Source organism: Poeciliopsis prolifica, unplaced genomic scaffold (genome assembly GCF_027474105.1).
Source record: "Poeciliopsis prolifica strain line A6 unplaced genomic scaffold, Auburn_PproV2 SCAFFOLD016, whole genome shotgun sequence".
Lineage (NCBI taxonomy): Eukaryota > Metazoa > Chordata > Actinopteri > Cyprinodontiformes > Poeciliidae > Poeciliopsis > Poeciliopsis prolifica.
The window spans coordinates 2031555-2050576 of NW_026562391.1; the positions used below are offsets into that span (position 1 = coordinate 2031555).

The 19022-nt window shown below is 40.5% G+C and overlaps 1 protein-coding gene across 2 annotated transcripts in view; it reads right to left on the reverse strand.

The window, feature by feature from the left end:
- Positions 1-19022, reverse strand: part of LOC129366989 (erythroblast NAD(P)(+)--arginine ADP-ribosyltransferase-like) — a 40451-nt gene that overhangs the window by 19278 nt on the left and 2151 nt on the right. The gene's annotated exons all lie outside the window — the stretch shown is intronic.

Here is a 19022-nt window from a genome sequence, read left to right on the forward strand (position 1 = left end):
TTGTCTGAGACGAAATTTGCCCTGGTAAGTCTGCAACAATCGATCCTGTCAGCCATCAAGGTTAGTGAGACATTTCCTTTCAAGTTCGCTCCTCTGAGATGTCCGTGTCATTTTGGCTTCTTGTGACACCTTCTGTGTCCCGGCCCAGCAAAGAAGATGCCAGTCCGTATGTCTGTCCATTGCTCTGCAGTACATCATATCCAGGCTGACCAGACGTCATGCTGCTGAGATTTAAGCTTTTGTTGTTTTTTCCACAGTGAATTTCAGGGCAAGCTGCAGTACCATTAGCTTTACCATTACACTCTATTGCCTAATTGATTGTTGGTGTTGTTCTCAGGAACGATCTGGCTCTCTGCCTTGTTTGACTCGTCTTGCTTCTCCAATCCTGTGATGAAGTGCAGAGGAAGTAGTTCTATAATTGTGCCGCAAATGTTACGGCCAAAGAGGTCCAGGGAAATTTCAATGTTTGGCCAAAAAGGGCAAGAGTGTTGTTTTACTGCCACCGTCAATAAAGACTGTAGTGTTTGTTCTTTCTCATAGGACGATCATCTTAAGGTATAACAGCTAAGATAAGAAAAAAATATATATATTCAGCACATCAGTGAAGCACCGTCTGATTTTAAGGTAAAGAAATGTTAGTTCATTTTTTACATTAGTACTTATAGGTAGGGCAGAATACAATTGTAATCTTATGGTTCATTATTTAGTTTTTCAGTTTCAAAACAAATTGGAAAAAAAAAAATCTGTTTTTCCTTAAACCAAAAACAAAAAGTAAAATCAAAATAATTAAAAATCTAGTGTTTCGTCTAATACGAGTAGCCTATATGTTGATTTTTTTTTAAACATGTAGCTATACCAGAAATGACAGAAGTTGCCGAAGCAGAAGAATCCACAGAAGATTATTTCACTATTATCTTTACCTATGACCTATTTTTCACCATTATGAGGTGAAAAATCTGTTTTAACTTTTAATAAAAAGAGTGCGCTGTGGTGGCGTAGGCGTTTAGCACAACCTACGAATGGAGGCCTCAGACCTCGACGTGGCCGTCGCGGGTTCGACTCCCGGCCCCAGCAACATTTGCCGCACGTCTCCCCCTCTCTACGTCTCCTCCTTCCTGTCAGCCTACTTTCAAAACAATATGGTCCACCATATGGTCCACCCGAGCCAACAAAAATCCTCAGAGTAAAAACAATTGAAGACGAACCCTTTTGTACTTTTGGAATTGTTGTTCTGACTCGGTTTTGTCTCGCTCTATTTTGACACGAATCCTCATAAACGTTTCATGAACTATCATGAAACCAACCATTGTTTTCTCATTAGTTTTAGTTTGTCTTGCTTCCTTCACTGATAAACTGCTAAACCTTAACCAAAGCAGCCGTCAGTCATTCTCCACTGTTTGAAAAGCCAGGGAGCTTCGCTACATAATCTGGTGCTCCTCACTTTTGCCTTCTTTTCCTTTGATTACGCTGAACAATTGAGTGAGTTCAGGACTTTTGTGATATTCCTCTTATCCCTTGACAGCTTCTTCTAGCTCTAGTGCAAGAATGTTCTGTTCACTTTGCATAAAGCACCCCTGGAACACCCAGCCATGTGGTTATTATTCATTTCCTAAAGGGAACTTTATATAGAAGAAGCTCTCCAAAAGGTGCAAATTACCCATAAAACATATGTATGAGAATGGCAGAACACACTTTACTAAAAATGCCAAACTTCTGCTGATATAAAAAAAACTTCCAACAGTTTTCTGTCACCTCGAATAGCCGTCGGACTAAATTACTAAATTACGATCCAGTATGAGGAACTCAAATTGTATTATGAATTGTAAATCTGCAAACTACCGGTACTTTTAATTGCCCTTAAGGGATAAAACCACGACTCAAAATGGTCCCATGTTTCCACCATCGCATAAAACAACTAACCATCCTGAATGTACCGGTGAATAGGCCTGATATCTGTGTGCATATTAACAGTCAAAAACAGGATATTTTTGCAAATCTCAACAATGGGACACATTTCTATCCTCCCGAGAAAAAGGCTTCAGCACAAACCCTCCGCCTATAGCTTCTTTAATGCTGCCATGTTGCTTTGACTGACGTGTCCTTCGTTCTTCCGACTCAGAAAATGTACCGTACAGCATTCTGTTATTCTGTTCTCGGAAATTTATTGTCATCTTTACTGCCAGACGCTTTCTTTAGAAAGAGAACATGTACTTCATTTTATGTGCTACACTCAATGATTATTTGATGCAATTGTCAAGGGATACGGCAAAGTCATGGAAACAACAGTGAGATTGAAAACAAGCAGGTATGTCAAGAATTTCTTAATATTGATGAAAAAAATATTCCTGTAGCGTATCACTTATGAAAACACATTTTTCCATGTAATCAGTGAAGTAAGCAGCCAGGGGAAACCGTAATTTTTCATCAATATTAAAAAAATTGTTTGACTTAAATCAAGCCCGTGTTTCTCGCCAAAGAGTTACTTGTAAGTTATTTTTGTCTCGTTCCGACATACTGAGATATCTTCACTCGAAACGAGACGGGAAATACTCGGGGAGATTTTGTGTTTCCGCCGTGTCGATTCTCTGAGAGCGAAGGAAGCAGGAACAGGTCTTGCTGTAGGGAAACGCGGGGCTTGTTGCTTCGTAATCAGAACGGTCTAAAGTGCAAAACGCATTCCGTTTGGCCGGATTTACACAAGCTGGCTGGCACTGCGGCGCTCTTTCTCTCTGTCATGCATGGGCACGTGCATCCTAATCGTGCTCAGCCAGTCCTAACGAAGCCAGTTTTGGCTCTTAAAGGGGCTCAATCTTAACTTTACGGCAAAAGGAAAACAGGTGGTCAGCAGCCCTTCAGGACATTTTCAGAAAAGGACACACTGCCAATAATATTAGCACCGTGTGTAGACTGACACAGAATTTGGAAGTGCTATAAAAAAGTAAACATCATCCTTTTGTAGCCACTGTTTTTGTGACCCTGCGTCATTAGAGGAGCGTCTAATTCAGACCAGCCGAAGCATGCGTATGGAGCAAACAAATACTTGCATGCTCTCCGGTATGATGTTCACGCACAGCCTGCTTTTTTCCCCCCCCTGATGATTAATCGAGTCAGTGCACTTGAGGCTGAGCAGTGCAGCAGGGCAACACTCCCTGCTCCAAATATCAATACTAAAAGCCAATAGCAGTCAAATTACACAGCATTCTGGTGATGGGGAATGTTTTTTAATCCACCTTGGGTAACACAGTGTTTGCAATGTTTCAGGAGAGCGGGATATACAACAACAGCCAAAAGATGGCAAAAAACCCGATATTCACCGCCAGGGGCGCCGCCAAGAATCTTGGGCCCCATAACAAAAAAAATTAAATTGGGCCCCCCTGCGCAGATGTGTGTTACAATTTCTTTTAGTCTATTTGACCCGTCAAAACATCAACATTTTAAAGGCTTGCAATGTCCCTGCTTTCTTTGGTCCAATACTGATAACTAGCACAATATTTACTGCTCATGAATTTTACGTCCAACAGTCAACATACAAGGCAAGGGGAGGAAGTATGAGCAGCACCACATGAGATTGTGATTGACAGCGCTAAACCTCTCCTGTCTCTGATTGGTTGTTTCTAGATATCACTGGGAGAAGGCAGAGGAAATAGATTTTTCTCAGATTGTCTCTCATGCCATGCTCTCACAACATTATTTTTACAAATATATACTTTTTTTAAAAATAAAAGTTACTTAGTGCAGCTTTAATTTCACTCAGGAGAGGACGGTCAGGAGGGAGCTGCTGCTGCTGACTCATCTGTTGTTAAGTGGTAAAAGGTACAATCTCACACAGTGTCCACCCACCTTTCTTGGAGAAAAACTGGGTTATAAATTGACACTTGTCTTTTTCTCTCTCTATTTTCTGTTCTTGAAAACCTCATTATATATTTTTTATTTGTAGCAAAGTAACAGCCACAGTCGGTGTTGTTTTTTACTGACTTGCTGAACACCGTCACCATCAAGCTCCAAGCAGGAGGGAACCATTTCATGCAGATCTGGGAGGGTGAATGTGGATGCTTGTATTTAGGGATAACATTTAATAGGGATAACATTTAATTTTTACTGATAAAAACAATTTCAGAAAACACAATATGATTAATTTTGTAATTGACAGGGCCCCATTTATTTTTAAATTTCTATGAAAGAAAGAAAAAAATGATGGAGAGCCCCTGTCGGTCAGGGGCCATTGGAATTGAAATGTCCAAACTTTTCGGCGCCCCTGCTCACCACTACCGTGAAGAATTTGTCTTTATTGGTGGTACTGAGTCCAGCAATTCTCTTCTGCTTAGTTTGCAAATGTCATGCCACAAACATGTTAGGAATGTCAGCTGCCAGCTGTATCAGGTCATTAAATATATCCAGCTGCTCTGACAGTGACAGGGGTTGATCTGCATATCAAAAAGAGAAAGTCGAGCCCAGAATGAGCTGAAGTCCTGGTGTATTTCCGTGAGAAGTCATCTTTCAATTGCAAAACAAGTTTCCTCTGACTGGAGGTAACGTTAACATTTTGGAGCGTTTCAGCCAGAGTCACGACTTGACACTGAATTGATTATCTGTCCAGACCAGTAAAAAGAGCAATACAGTGATCCAAGCACAACGACACAAATGCATGAGTAATGTTGACGATCTGCTCGGAAGGCCACGTCTTGTATTTTAAAAATGTTTCTTAAATTGAAGAACGGGGAGTGGAAAATGAATGACTCAAAGCTTAACTTTGATTCCCAAAAGAAACAACATTTTGATTGATTTTCGAAATCAGGGGAGGAGGATCTGATACACGGGTTTCTGTCTTATCTGGGTCTGAAACTAGAATATTGTTGAAGAGCCAGTCACTGATTCAGATTAGCATTAACAAACAGGAAAAAACAAGAAAATGACAACTAATGGAGGAAGGTAAAAATAAAATAATAATGGCCCGAGTACTCGCCCTTGCGGAACCCCACAAACTAGTGCAGTCCAATGAGACGTCTTGACTCAATAATGTCCAATCAGATGAAAAGGAAGACAACCAGCCGGAACCTTTGACCTACTGAACAATCTTGAGTGGTCGATAGTTCCAGCAGGACGAGCACAGAGCATTTTAATATCATCAGCCATTAAAGATACACATGTAAACATTCACTAAAACAGGCTCAGTTTTAGTCAAAAAGAGCTCTTCTTTAGACTGTCGCACTGATTATCGAGAAAGGGAGAAATCATTTTTGGTAAAACAGCAATTCCCCAACTATAATCCAGGAGGCCAAAGGGCAAACTAGTGAGCTTACATTTTTAAAAAAATAAGCAAATTAGATATAAATATATCACTTAATTTTGACATTTTATGCTGCATTTGTAGTTTTTCACATAAAATATAAATGCGCACTTTTAATTTTTGCAATCTTCACGCTTCATCGCCTCAACTTAGATTTGTAAAGTGGGAGTTTCTAAAGGAATAAGCTTTCTGGTTCCAGAGACAGTCACTAGCTGTTACTGAGCAATCAGGGAGAAAACCAACCCTTCACATTAACAAATGGTTACTTCGGTTGGAAGCGGCCGCCTCACCCGAAAGATGCCAAAGCCTCAGAGTGAAACTGGACCGCGTCGTTGATCCCACAGGGGTACCCGGAACAGAAAACGGGAAGCAATTAATGAGACGTCACAAAAGAGACATGATTGGAAAGGCACATGATGCTGCCAAATATGATAAAGCAAAAAATAAATTGGAAGGAAGCTGTGATGGTGGAAGGAGGGAACGGAATAATCAGCCGCAGCAGCATGTGGCGGCAAACACCACTAGTATCACACAGCCACAATCAGCGACATGAAGCGTCAGACTGGTGAGAAGCAGAGCACACAAAGTAAGCGCAGGGTTATCAGTATCACTAAGACTTAACTGATGATACTCAGATTCATCATTCATTGTAAAATCATATGATGTTACCATGGATGCATGTCTGTGACAGTCATTACGTCCACTGTTGAGGATATAAGCAGGTGTTTGTTGGAATCTGTTTGATTTAAATCTTCAAATTGAGAATACATGTGTGTGTCTTGCAAAAATATGCAGGTCCTGTAAGTGAACCTTTTCACATTTTCCCCATCACACAGTCACAGACGTCAATGCGATCCATTGGTGTCAATGTGATAATGCAACCCAAAGTAGCACATCACCACGGTGAAGATAAATGGAATGTCGTTTTTACAACTTTTTGTCGCAAATGAAAATTTGGAAAGTGCGCCGTGCGTCTACGTCTGCGTTCAGCAGGTCCCTGTTCTTCTTGCTTTTTAAATTGTAAATGGACTGGAGTTATTTCCAGTCTTACTGACCACACTACAGCCACACTCACCCACTCGTAAGCAATTTAGGATTCAGCAGCTTGCAGGGACACACCAACATCTGGCAGAGAGAAGCCGGAATTGAACCTACAACCCTTTGATTGAAGACCATCACTCCACTGACCCCCAGCCAGCAGTCATTTTTATTCACATTTGTTTGCAGACTTGCACACTCAGGATGTGGGGCACGCAGCTGGCTGGATATGAGTGGTGCTAATTAGAAACAAACAAAATGCCCTGCAACTGTTGTTCAGGGTTTTACATCTGCAGACGCTCCAACTCTTGACAAACCTGCAGTGTTCTGCAACTTAATCAAAGACAGAAACACAATTTTCCTCAAGTCATTTTTGTTTACCTCATTTCACAAAACTTATGTCTGGTGTTACACTAACAGGCTAAGCAAGGAGGATGTTAGTCTGAGAAGAGGCCAAGGGGTCCATGGTGGCCCTGGAGGGCCAGTAGAGATGCTCAACTCAGACAGAGAGAATCTGTTCACCGACCTGCTGCTAATTGTACATTATGAAAAGCTGGCCTGAAGAGTACAGCTATTGCTGGAAGACAAAATGAAGACGTGCTGATATCTAAAGTCAAGTTGCCTGTCTGAAAGTCAGAATAACTACACAAAATAAAAGCTTTGAGACTTTTGTGCACATTGGACACATTGCTATTGACTCATATTAACCACATATATTCATCTCAGCTATGTAACATAAATGTAGCTTCATTCTAAGCTTAGAATTAATGACATTAAACATTAAATCCTCTTATAAAGGGGGGTGTTTTGTATTTTCCAGTGACTCTGTAGCTCAAACAAGTAACAATGTTACCTTTTGTTATAAAAATTGTCAATATATCAAAAATAAATTAAAAGAAATTTGACTTTGCAAGTTGACGCCTTAAAATTATCCTCTGTCTCTACAAGAACCTCTCGCTCTGTTCTGACACCCCCCCTTTCAGCACGTCATCACAACAATGCTTCTCCATTATGCAGTTGTTAGGACGGTTGGCCTGAGAAGCAGGTTGTATGATGAGCTCAGTAGACTCACAGTTCCACCTGGTGTTTGCTGATTGCTGCTGCCGCTAGTCTGGAGGAGCTGAGTGTGGAAGGGGGACGTTCTGTGGGCTGACGCTCGGGTAAGGATTGGATTTCCCAAACAACTATGAAAGAATCAAAGCAACACTTGAGGTATGTTTTTGTTGAAGAAATGACATTATGACATGATGTCCAGCTAAGTTGATTTCAGATCATACACACCTTTTAACTACTTATTTATGAGTTTGATATCCGTTTCAAAGGCCTGACTGAGGGTAAGGAATTCAATTAGCGACACAAACCGACCAGCGGTGCTCCAGGTAAAGTTTTGCCATGGCTACCCAACGCTGTCACATGTCAGGCTGGATCTGGCTCACCTCTGCTGCCAGCACTTCCCACCCTGCCTTATTCAACACACCTATTCCCAGACTTATCGTTTGCACCCTTATGTTCCTGTTCTTTCTCTTCAATGGCGAGTGCCTTGCATTCTTTTGATCCCTTTGTACTCCACTGCCTCTGCCCCGTGATTTGGACACCTCTGCCTGTTTGAATGGCATCCCGTTTGCTGACCTTCGCTGATTAAACAAACCCTGTGACTTTGGATTCTGTCTGACCTGTGCATTTAAATCCAGCTGCTTAGTTGACTGTTCCATCGATATTTATTACACAGACAACATAAGAGTGTTGGTCAGCACAAAAGGCAGTGCAACAGGTTGCCCTTGGATGAACATTGTTTATTGTACTTACACCCTGAAACAAATCTATAGGATAACAGGGTAAACAAAGGCAAGCCAGAGCTTTGCATACCTGCACTGTGATGCTGGTGAGACACTAGGCAATCAGTCACCTGCCTGATCAGAATGGAGTAAATGTAGAGTTGTTTCTCTGAAGTTATGATTAACTCTGTTTCAGAAAATCTGTACAAAGGCTAATCTGTGAAAGCCTCAAATGAAATAGAAAGACCTCAACTGTGTTTAGAGTACCACCTAAAAGACTTTAAATGCAATTACAGCAAAGGCTAGCGAAATATAGTATTAGCACATTGGGCGAAAAAATTTGGTTCACACCTTTATGTTTACATGATGAAGATTAATCGCATTACCTATTATGACCTAAAAGCTTTTCTCCTGGCTCAAAGCAGCGCCTGCCTCACATGCTCTTGTACTGCGGTCAATAAGGCCGAGTTACAAACATGAGTGAAAACATGAGCAAAGGGAGTCAAAGTGGTGTTCTCAACAAAAGAAATTTGCTTTAAAAACATCTAGGTTCGAGCGGACGCCCCATATTCGGAGGCCAATGGCCTAGAAACGGCCATCCTGAGTTCAAATCCCGTCTTTGGTTGCTTTGCCGCATGTTTATCCCCTCTAGTGGTTAACCACTGTGTGTGCTAGTAGTGGTTAAATAAAGACCACCACTGCCAAAAGAAAAAAAAAACACCACAAGGGACGATTGGTTAAAACCTCTGTGGTAAGTACCCCGCTTATTGCGACAGTGAATTATTCTTCCAGCAGTGCACAACCAACATTTCTACGTTTGAAGCAACTGCTGTTAAACCTTCCTGAATATAAAAACCTGGAAAACTGAGATGCCTGGTCTGAGACAAGGAAAGATTTTTTATAAGCTTTTTTTTCAAAATGTGCATTTTTATATCCAGGTAAGCATTGTGCTTAATCGCTGCGCTAGAGTGTTATCAACCAGTTGATGAAATTTTATCAATCGATTGGCGCCGATTTGTAATAGCAGAAAACAAAAAACTTAAAACTTTGCGTCATTTGGGTTTGTCTGTCACATAAAGTCCCAATATTAACACCTTTATAAGGCTTTCCGAGATGTGAGAGAAATAATATGAAATGTACTTTTAGAAGCAACGCTTACAGGTAAAAGAAAGGTAAACATTTATCGTGACGAAAGGGGAAATATTTGAAGAAACTAATATGACTGTAAGAAGAAGCAATAAATAAATAACAAGCATGTCCTATAGAGCAACATGCTCTCTCTACTTAGCGCTCATCTATGCTGACACCCATCAGGAGGTTGGCTCCACATATGATTCAGACACGGCACTTCCCCGCCCCCATGTAGAATAATGATCCGAAGTGTGAAACGACGCTCACGCGCTCGCCGTGTGTGTTGTGAACAGTGTGCGAGCCTCCAAGTCCATTTTTAGCCTCCCCTTCAAATTCTGTGGAGAAACTTTTCTTAGCAACAGTTACTATGCCTACGAGGCTGCCAAAGATTCATCAAAGTCCTGCAGAAGCTCAGGCTATACCCAAGTTGCAAAAAAGAAAAAAGAGGAGAGGCAGCGCAGAGATCAAATTGGAGAGACAGAGAGAGAGAGAGAGAGTGCAGCCCAATGTCAACGACAGCTCTACCTGAATCAATAACAGAGATGAACTAAATTGTTTCTTCCCCTTTGACGAAGATAAAGCAGAACGATGTTCCGAGCTCCCGCTAAGTCCAGATCCGCTAAGAGTGGATTTAGTTTAGAACACTGGGTTCTGTTTACCTGCTTTCATCATGCCAAATTTCCCTATGTGGATAAATTATGACTTTGTAATTTAGCGTGTGTGTGTTTGTGTGTGTGCGCGTGCAGCTGTGTGTGTGTGTGTGTGTGCATGTGTGTGTGTGTTCCGTGTGTGTGTGTGTGCTAGGGGCTAGTGGGATGGGGAAGAGGGTGTGGTGGTGAGGATGAGCCATATGCTGGGCCATATGGGTCTGGAGGGGCTCTGCTCTGTCTGCCTGGGGGAAAGTAAACATCCCTGAAACACACACCAAAACACAAGTTTACAGAGAGCCAAGTTGCTTCTGCTGATGACACTGTTTGATAAATCCTCCCTTCACCCGGAGAGGCCAAGAAGGAGAGGGAAGAAAAGGGGGGAGGGGGGGATCCCCGCCAGAGGCTAACAATGTGCTGTCTCGCAATTACAAGCACGCTCTTCAGTGATGCGCAGCACATAAAAGTAAACAATCGCAACAAAAGCCGCGCGGCTACGCACAGCAGCAGTAAACACACGCGGCAATTTGCAGCCTCAAATTAAATCAGGGCGATACAAATAGCTGCAGAAAGGTTAACATAAGATCATAATGCAGTATTTGAATAGGATTAAGTATCACAGAATTAATCCTGGGCAGCATGAAATGGGAGCATTTTTCTTCCAGCATGGTGGTCCAGCTGTGTGCTTTACCAACCAGCAGCGCTGCAAAGCTCTGCCCGGCTGTCTGGCCGAGGATCGACCGACAATGAATGTTTTTTCTCAAGTAATTAAATCCTGCTTACTTTAATTTGCACCGGCAATTGGATATTTATTGGCACAACACACTAAAAGACTGCAAAAGTTGGTGCTAAATATGACGTGGAACAGTAATTTTTGCTGAATTTTGATTGGCACAATTTAAGCACAAAACTTGATCAAGCGTTTGGAATTGGAGATTTTTGAAAGTAATGCCATATTAAGTATATTTTGTAATAAACATTTTGCTTTATGATGTGGACATGAGGAAAAGTAACCAGTGACAACCATGGCTAATGAGGGATTCAAATGAACAAAGAAAACTTTAAAATACTTTGGTCATTATGATTTAAGGTTAACCGTCAAAAATGTGTGTTGGAAACACTTGGACACATTTTACCTTAAACATACCAAGGACTTCATTATCTCTTTGGTTGTGTTAGTGCTGCTGACTGATATGAAATTTTCTCCTGACTCATGGCTACTAATGCTTCCTCCAGTATTTTACCTGTTCCAAAACTAATTCAATATCTATGGAGTGCGTGCTAGCTTTCTGGGAAATTATATTTCGTGTTGAGGTAGGGATGCACCAATTTATTGGTCCAGATTTCCCTAAGTTTGGGAACTCTGTGATTGGCCAATTTTTACACGTGAAGTCAATCTTAATCACCAATCCTTTTTTGTGTGTTTTGTTGTGTTTGTATTGCCTTCTAATTCATGTAAAGCATCAACCTCGGCAAAGCTATATAAATCATGCGACCCAAATCTCCTGATTTTGCCCAATAATACCAAGCTGTTCACCCTGATAAAAACACAATGTATCTCTTCCATGAGTCTTATTTCAGGTACGAAATAGTTTTCAGAGCCTTTTCAGTCTAAAACAGAAAATTGTTTTAGTTTGTTACTTTTACAAATTGTGGAGTATACTCACACTTTTGATATCAGAGCAAGACCGAGAGAAACTCCTGTTAGTTTATCAATCTAGAACAAGCTTAGAAAGAGCCTTCGACTGAACAACTCAACACAAGAACCAAACAACTTTTTCTTTTTGAACACGGGGAACCAATATGTAGTTTTATACTCTTATGTTTTTATCTTTCTTTTGGTTTCTTTGGTGTGTTTGTATTTCCTTCTAATTCAGATAAAGTGCTCTGAACTGCCTTGTTGCTGAAAATATGCTAGCAATGCTGTATTTTTTTGCAACTTATACGTCTGTGTCTTGCGACCTGCGTAATATTTCTGCCATCAGACAAAGTAAATCCGGACGTAACCAATGGCTAAAAGTGCTAAAGGTGAATATTACAAACTTACAGTCCATTAACATCAAAAAAGACCTCTCTACACACTTTTGCACTCAAGACTCCACAAAAGGCTATTTCTATGAGTTGCATTTTCTTTTTTTTCTAAACACGAGTCCATAAACGTGTGAAGTTTATGAATGTTGCTGTGTGACGTCAGCATTCTCCTTCTGTGTGTGCGTCGCTTTAGGGTTGTAAGTCGTTCAAACAGAACTCTGGTGGTGGTCATATTTAATTAGCAATAAAAATAAAATAATGAAAAAAAAAAGATCCAAATTGACCTATAAGAGCTGCTGTGAGATCTACAGAGCTTGTCAATATTGGGTTTTAGCTGTTGTCAAAAAGAGTAAAAAAAAAAATCATCCAGGTAGCTGGGAAGAGCGGCGGCATTTGATGAAAGACTAATGCAAGCTCAATTTGCCTAAATTGCTCAACACACAGGACTGGAAGCTGAGTGTATTTGAGGAAATTCAAGAGGAAGGCAGAATCCATTAAATGGGCCACCAGGAGACTCGACGCGAAGCGCGGGGAACCACGGAGCAGCTGTGACCGAGTAAAGACTTCAGCGCCAGAGCGAGCTTTTAAAACGCCTCGCCTGTAAAACAACTTCCAATCTCAACACCATCCGCCACCAGCTTAAAGGAATATTCCCTTTTTTGTGGGAACGTTAAACGTCGATCTGCTCGGGGTTACTTGTGTTTTCACATTTGCATTCGTGAGAGGAGATTTTTCGCTGCAGGTTAAAGTCAGTCCCATTGGTTCAGAAATTATCTTGTTTCCTTTTTTTTTTTTTTTTTTTTTTTTAAATAGGAAGTGACTCATTCATTATTTAAAAGTAACCACTGCCTTTTGATTCAAGAGTAATAAAACTTCCGGTGCATAGTCTTACATTTTAAGCAAAAGTAGGATGTTACTTGAATGAAACTGTTACGCAACTGCTTTGTCCTCCTTGCACTGGGATCTCGAATAATTAAATTTCTCCTGTGTCGCATGAATGATGTAATCGTTTGAAAAAAATAAGTAAAAGGCATGAATTTTCAGGCGTTACGTTTCAAGTTCTAATGGAGAAACAGAAGAAGCTGGCGTTTCCTCTCAAGATTCCAACTTGTGATATATTGAAACAAACGTCTAAAGCCATTTCAGAAACACATCTTTTCCTCATATGTACCCCTTATTTATCAAATAAATATTGCAATAATCATCACTTTTGTAACATCCTACAAAAAAATATTCACCCTTGAATGTTTGAACTTATTTTTTGCTTTTACAAATCAAAAAATTGCCTTTTTTTGGAAAAAAAAAGTACCAAAAAATCCCCTTTAGTTTCAAAGTGGAAATGGATTTATACAAAATAAAAATAAATTAAAGACATGTAACAGAAAATAAGTGATTGCATGAATATTTAACTAATGCTGCAGTTCTACTCCGTTCTCAAAACTGGGTGAGGACCAAGATTTTTGAAACAGGCGTCAAAATCCAAACAAGTGAGTATTTGCAAAATAAAGAAACATCAAAACGGAGTCGTTTGAACGTCAGCTATCTTGTGTTTGTAGTGAATTCAACTGAATAAGGGCTGAAAGGGATTCCTAAATCACTGTGTTCTGCTTTTATTGATATTTTACACAAAGTCCCAATTTCGTTGGAATCGGTGTTGCATTCATTTCTCACTATTTTGTAGAAATCAGCTTTCATGTTGACATTAAATTAGTTTGTTTTTTTGTTGGAATTCCTGTCAGTTTTGTTCGTCACGATTGATTCGTGAAAAACAACAAAAGGGTAAAAGAATTGATGGGCGTGAATATATACAGAAACACTTTGTGAACGGCTGATGCCTATGAAATTAAAACAACATGAAAATGTAATAAACAGACTGAGATGCAGCTCAGACAAGCTGGCGCCACAGATCCAGTTCAGATGATATTTCTTGCACACGGTGCCTGTTGAGACGATGCGTCGATATTCCTGACGAATTTATTTGTACCATCATACTGGGGGGAAAAAAAATGCTTTTAAACTTTTCCAGTCATTCAAATCATGAAGAATGGGAAACACGAGATAGTTACGGCTGATGATTATGATAAAAAAAATAAAAACTACAGTAGTTTTCCACAGTAAAAAAAAAAAAAAAAAAGAGAATAAAATCAGGCTGTCTGACGACATAATTTCCGCTATTTTCAGCGTTATCTGACCCGTCGCGTCAACCGCGGAGAACAAAGTCATAGAGCTGCAGATTGACTGGAACGATCAGACAGTTGGGGTCGGAGGCAGAAACTGCACAGCCAGGGAGCTTTTACAGCTCATTACAGACCGGAGTCCCGGGGGTTTCTAAAGTGACTCCCTATCCATGCTTCTGTTGTTCTGTTTATGTCTATCTTGTTTCAGAAACTAAAACAGAGATGTTTTGTTTTCCTCTGCTGCATCATTTGCTATATAACAACCAAACATTGTTTGGTTACCAACAATTTTTTCACCCCCAAATTGAATATTATGTAAAATTGACTTTTTTTTAGGTTTACATCATTATCATAATGCTCTCTCTCAATCAAAATCACACCTAGAGCGTTTCCTTGATTCTTTCATTCATGTTTGAGAAATCCTTTAATCTCCCATGGCAATCATTCAGCTTTGCAAAACGCTTGATGAAACCTAGCCCCGCCTTTGAGGCGAAGCTCGTCCTCAGACCTGCAGTTTCCAAGCTTCCGTCTCACCTCCCTTGTGACTACCTCCATCAGCCCCTTCAAACTAGCCAGGAGCAATTAGCAAACGTCTGGTTGAGCGTCGCGTCTGCCGAGCTCATCATTGACGGTACTTCACGGTAAAATTTCTTTTAAGTCAAATAAGATATATGGCATTTTTATAACAACCAATGGTACTTGATTATGCAACACAACATGCACCAAGTGCCTGGAAAACATATAATACTGAGAAGAAAATATGTGTGCATTCCTCATCTATTCTGTCTCTTTCACCCTACACAGTATTAAAAAAGTCATAATGTTATGACTTTTTTCTTGTAACATTATGACTTCATGCTCGACTTTTTCTCAATATGGCTTTAAAACGCTGTCACACCTTTCAGGAAGCGTGCGGCGCCGATTTCCTTTCGCTTCCTCTGACACGTCCCTCTCTGCTCTCGTAACGCTAATTTTTCCCCGAGATACTTTCCAGCCGACAAACTGATGGGGAGCAAAAACAAATTGAATACGCGAGTAAAACAAACTCTCCATCACTTTTCATTTAACCCAAGATGCGAATGCCATTTAACCAGCAGATTTAAAGAACAGCCACCTCATTTAGCATGGCATTAGAAGACTGCCATTAGGACTGGCTGAATAAACTCCAGTGATAAATGAGAGGTTTATAAACATTCTGTTCTGCTTGGCTAAGGTCATTATGCTTAAAAGGCCATTAGTTGAGCGCTCCTGAATGCATTGGCCGGGCTTCAATGCGACACACATCAGTTAGCATTAACTTTGGCTTGCAGAGTCCTTGTCAAGAGCCAAAGGGGAATTTAGCAAAGTTCACAAATACAGCTGCCTGAATGGGAAGTTTGCACAAGTGGGGCCAAATCTGAATATGGTATTCAGAAAGGGACAAATTATGTGGTCGGTATGAATACTCATTTCCCCACGTAAACTTTTATTCAGCTATTTACATTCAGTGAGAAGAAGAGCTCTGAGTCAAGTCGCTGCGTTTCCTCATTCGGAGGCAAGAAGAAGGCAACCCAAAGCCAGAGAGGAGAGGAGGAAGTAGGAAAAAAATAGGGTCCGTTTGTGCTCTAAAATATCAAGTGTTAAATACGTTTGATCAGTTTTTAGTTCGGTAGCGAGACGAGAGTTCACGGCATCTGAGAGCTGAAAAAGCATCATCTGCTTTCCTTTTCTCTCGCTCATATTTTTATCACAGCTCAATCGATGAAGTAATGGCAAAGCAAAGCCGAATTGACTTTTATAGAAGTTGCCGAACATAAGAGTTAGAAACTTTACTGCACAGCATCTACAAGCAAACAATTTTCCAGCATCAGGAAAGCATCAGGATCCTGGATATGTTGATTTAAAAAAGATCGCTATCCCTCCCAACAAAAAAAAAAAAAAGAGAATCAGTGCCATTTCCAAACATCTCATGATCCACCAGGAGACAAACTACTTTGGAAAAAAAAAAAGTTGGCGATGTCGTCAACGCAAGATTTCAAAAACGTCTGCAGACGTCAATGGCAATCAGGTGTTATTGCTCAGCTGACCTCTGTTGGAGCTGAAGCGTCAACGACACGTCAAGTTCACTGTTCAAGAAAAGCTCCACTGCTGAAACAACGGCAGTGATGTGCTTGGGAAGTCTGTCATTTAATCTGATGAGAATAAACTTTACCTGTTTGGGCATAGCTGGTTTTGTAAGACAAAACCCTAAGACACAGCTTAACTATGGGAGTGGGAGCATCATGCCAACAACCAGCTAATTAAACCAACATGTGGGAACATCACAATCAGTTATACTGTGTGCAATTACAGGTGTGTGGAATTTGCAATTTCAATGCCTTGCAATTGGGCCTCTGTCTCTTTGAAAAGCTCTCCTTTCTTTCCGACACTTTGCCTTCAGCACCAAATCAAAACAGTGTTTTTCTACTTAGACTTAGACAATGCTCTTACCAGTGTTTCAGAGAGAAGTACCTCATACAAAGAACTCTGCAGAGGCTCAGTTCAACCAGGTGTCGGCTAACTGCTGCAGCCGCTAGTCTGAAGGAGCTGAGTGGGGGAGTCGTTGCTGCAAACAGAACGGCCACCAGGGGAGATTCAATTCAACAGGTAAGTGTTTGATAAGGGAGTAAAACTGTAACACAATGTGAAGCTTAATTAAGTCTTTTTTTTTTTTAAATAACACTTTCATTATATTATGTGACGCTTTAGCGCTACCCTAAAATGAACGACAAATTAAACTGAAACCGATGTCTTCTGGCTGTGTCTTGCACTGGCAGATTTCATGTGAAAATAACGTCTGATCGTTTACAGCCAGCACACACTTGTCCGTCTTGATTATTTTCCTTTTCCGCAAGTCTTGAAGTCAAACTCCAACTACATCATGCTGCTACTTCTATTAAAGTCTAATATAACGTGGCCCTGTACTTTCATTTTATGAACTTGACCTTGATGACGACGTCTACTTCCACCTGTTGTCCCTTATTAAACAAATGTCTTTTTTAAAAAACGTAATGGTGCTCGACAACGCACCACGTCACGTTGAACGCCACTCGACTAAAAGTCCACGAGTGTGTCACTTCAGACAAAAGGATGTTAAGTTGCTGTGAATCCAATCAGCTGGCTGGAAGCAGTCGGAGCCCTGCAGAACTGCTCACATGCGTGTGATTACCCTCACGATGTCAGTCGTGATTATGGTAATTAGCAAATCACAGGATAAGATCAGGCTTGCCATTCCACACACAGATGTTAAGGGGAAAAGACGTGTCCATCGACATCCATACAGACGATAACAGGGTGTGTGTGTCGCGAAAGAAACCACAACCCAAATGCCAGTGTCTGTCACCTAATGTCACCCTGGGTTTGAGGTAGTAGCTTGGAACAAAATGTACGCTGTATATAAATCAGATCCTAACAAGCCCTAATGAGCCTTAACAATCCTAAAGACCTCATACAGCCCTGATGAAAGGTTGACTATCTCGCTCACAGTGCCTATGCAAATTTTAAAAGTGCCACTGGCGTTTGGTGGGTATGCGTCGGGGAGGAAGAGAGGGGAAGTGTGTTTGGGAGAATCTCAGAGGAATTTGTGTGTATAGGTGCGTGCACAAAAGGCAGCGATTGTGTGCTTCTGTCTGAGCCGAGGGTGAAAATGTGTTTCCAATCCACTGGGCTTAAAGCAGGAAACAAGAGGGGAATTGCAGTCACCCATGAAGAAAAACAGATACTTTCTTTTGTCTCTCCCTGTTCCTATACTTTGCTGGGGAAGACAGTGATGAATCGTCTTATCAGGAATTTGAGTCGACAGCTCTGGTAAATGCTAATGGGGACTCTTGAGTCTAACAATACAAACTGATCAGAAACCTAAAGTGTTTTTTTTTTTGTTTTTTTAAATATGACTACATTAGAATTTTCTACCTGAGTCTACTTTAGGTACCGGAGGCAAAATGAGCCTATAACTGTGACCAAAACAAAATCATCCATTAAGAATTATCCTCAACATCAGCAACTTGGCTTGTGAAGGTTTTGTTTTCCTCCAACTCCAGCTGGAAGGACATTTTTGAAGACGGTAATAGTGATGTCTGAGTTTTGTGGGTGGAAAGGATGCATGCCGTTGATGACCAGGTGCATATGCTAAAGAGGAGTGTGTGGACTTAATGTGGTGAAGCAAAGTAATTGAAAAGATAAAAAAAAAAATCCAACAACAAATTTTAAACTCGTCAGGATGTCAGAAAGAGAATAGTAGATGTTTGTTAAGAGGATAAAGGCTACACTGGCATTTCTAAATGATGCTTCCTATAATTTCTATTCAGTAGCTTGCCACCATCAGCATGTGAAAGCATGTGTGAATGGATCCTCTGGACTTGATAAACCACTTTCCTCTCCATAGGAATAGTTAAATAGCATTCTGTTGGTTTCATGTAGACACTTTAAGATCGGTATTAATTCACAAAGTCAAATTGCCTGTATTGGCTGTATTAATGGGAAGCAGCATAGCACTGTGGCAGGATAGACAGACTCTTGTATGTATGTGTGTATGAGTACCAAGCTAGAAGAAAAAAACAAGAAGAAAAAAGGCACCACCAAGTAACAATTAAATTTGACATCTTATAAAATAGGCTAGGAAATTTTTGAAAAAGGTCTTCTCCGGAAAGGTCATTGCTCATCTCATTTTTTAATTATACAACCACCGTAGGAAAATTACGGCCATCTTCTGAACGGCTGTGTCATTTCAATAACTCTGTGTGTTTGATTCGCTCTTGTTTATGAATTTAAATAAAATATAGTTTGCCATTGTATCTAAAAGACGGTTTATTTATTTGTGTTGCGTTTCTCTGTTCATTCTTGTGCACAGCACATTCTTTACATTTACATTCTCATGTAGCGGTAGCCGTTTGGCTTTGGTTAGTTAGATCCTTCTTGG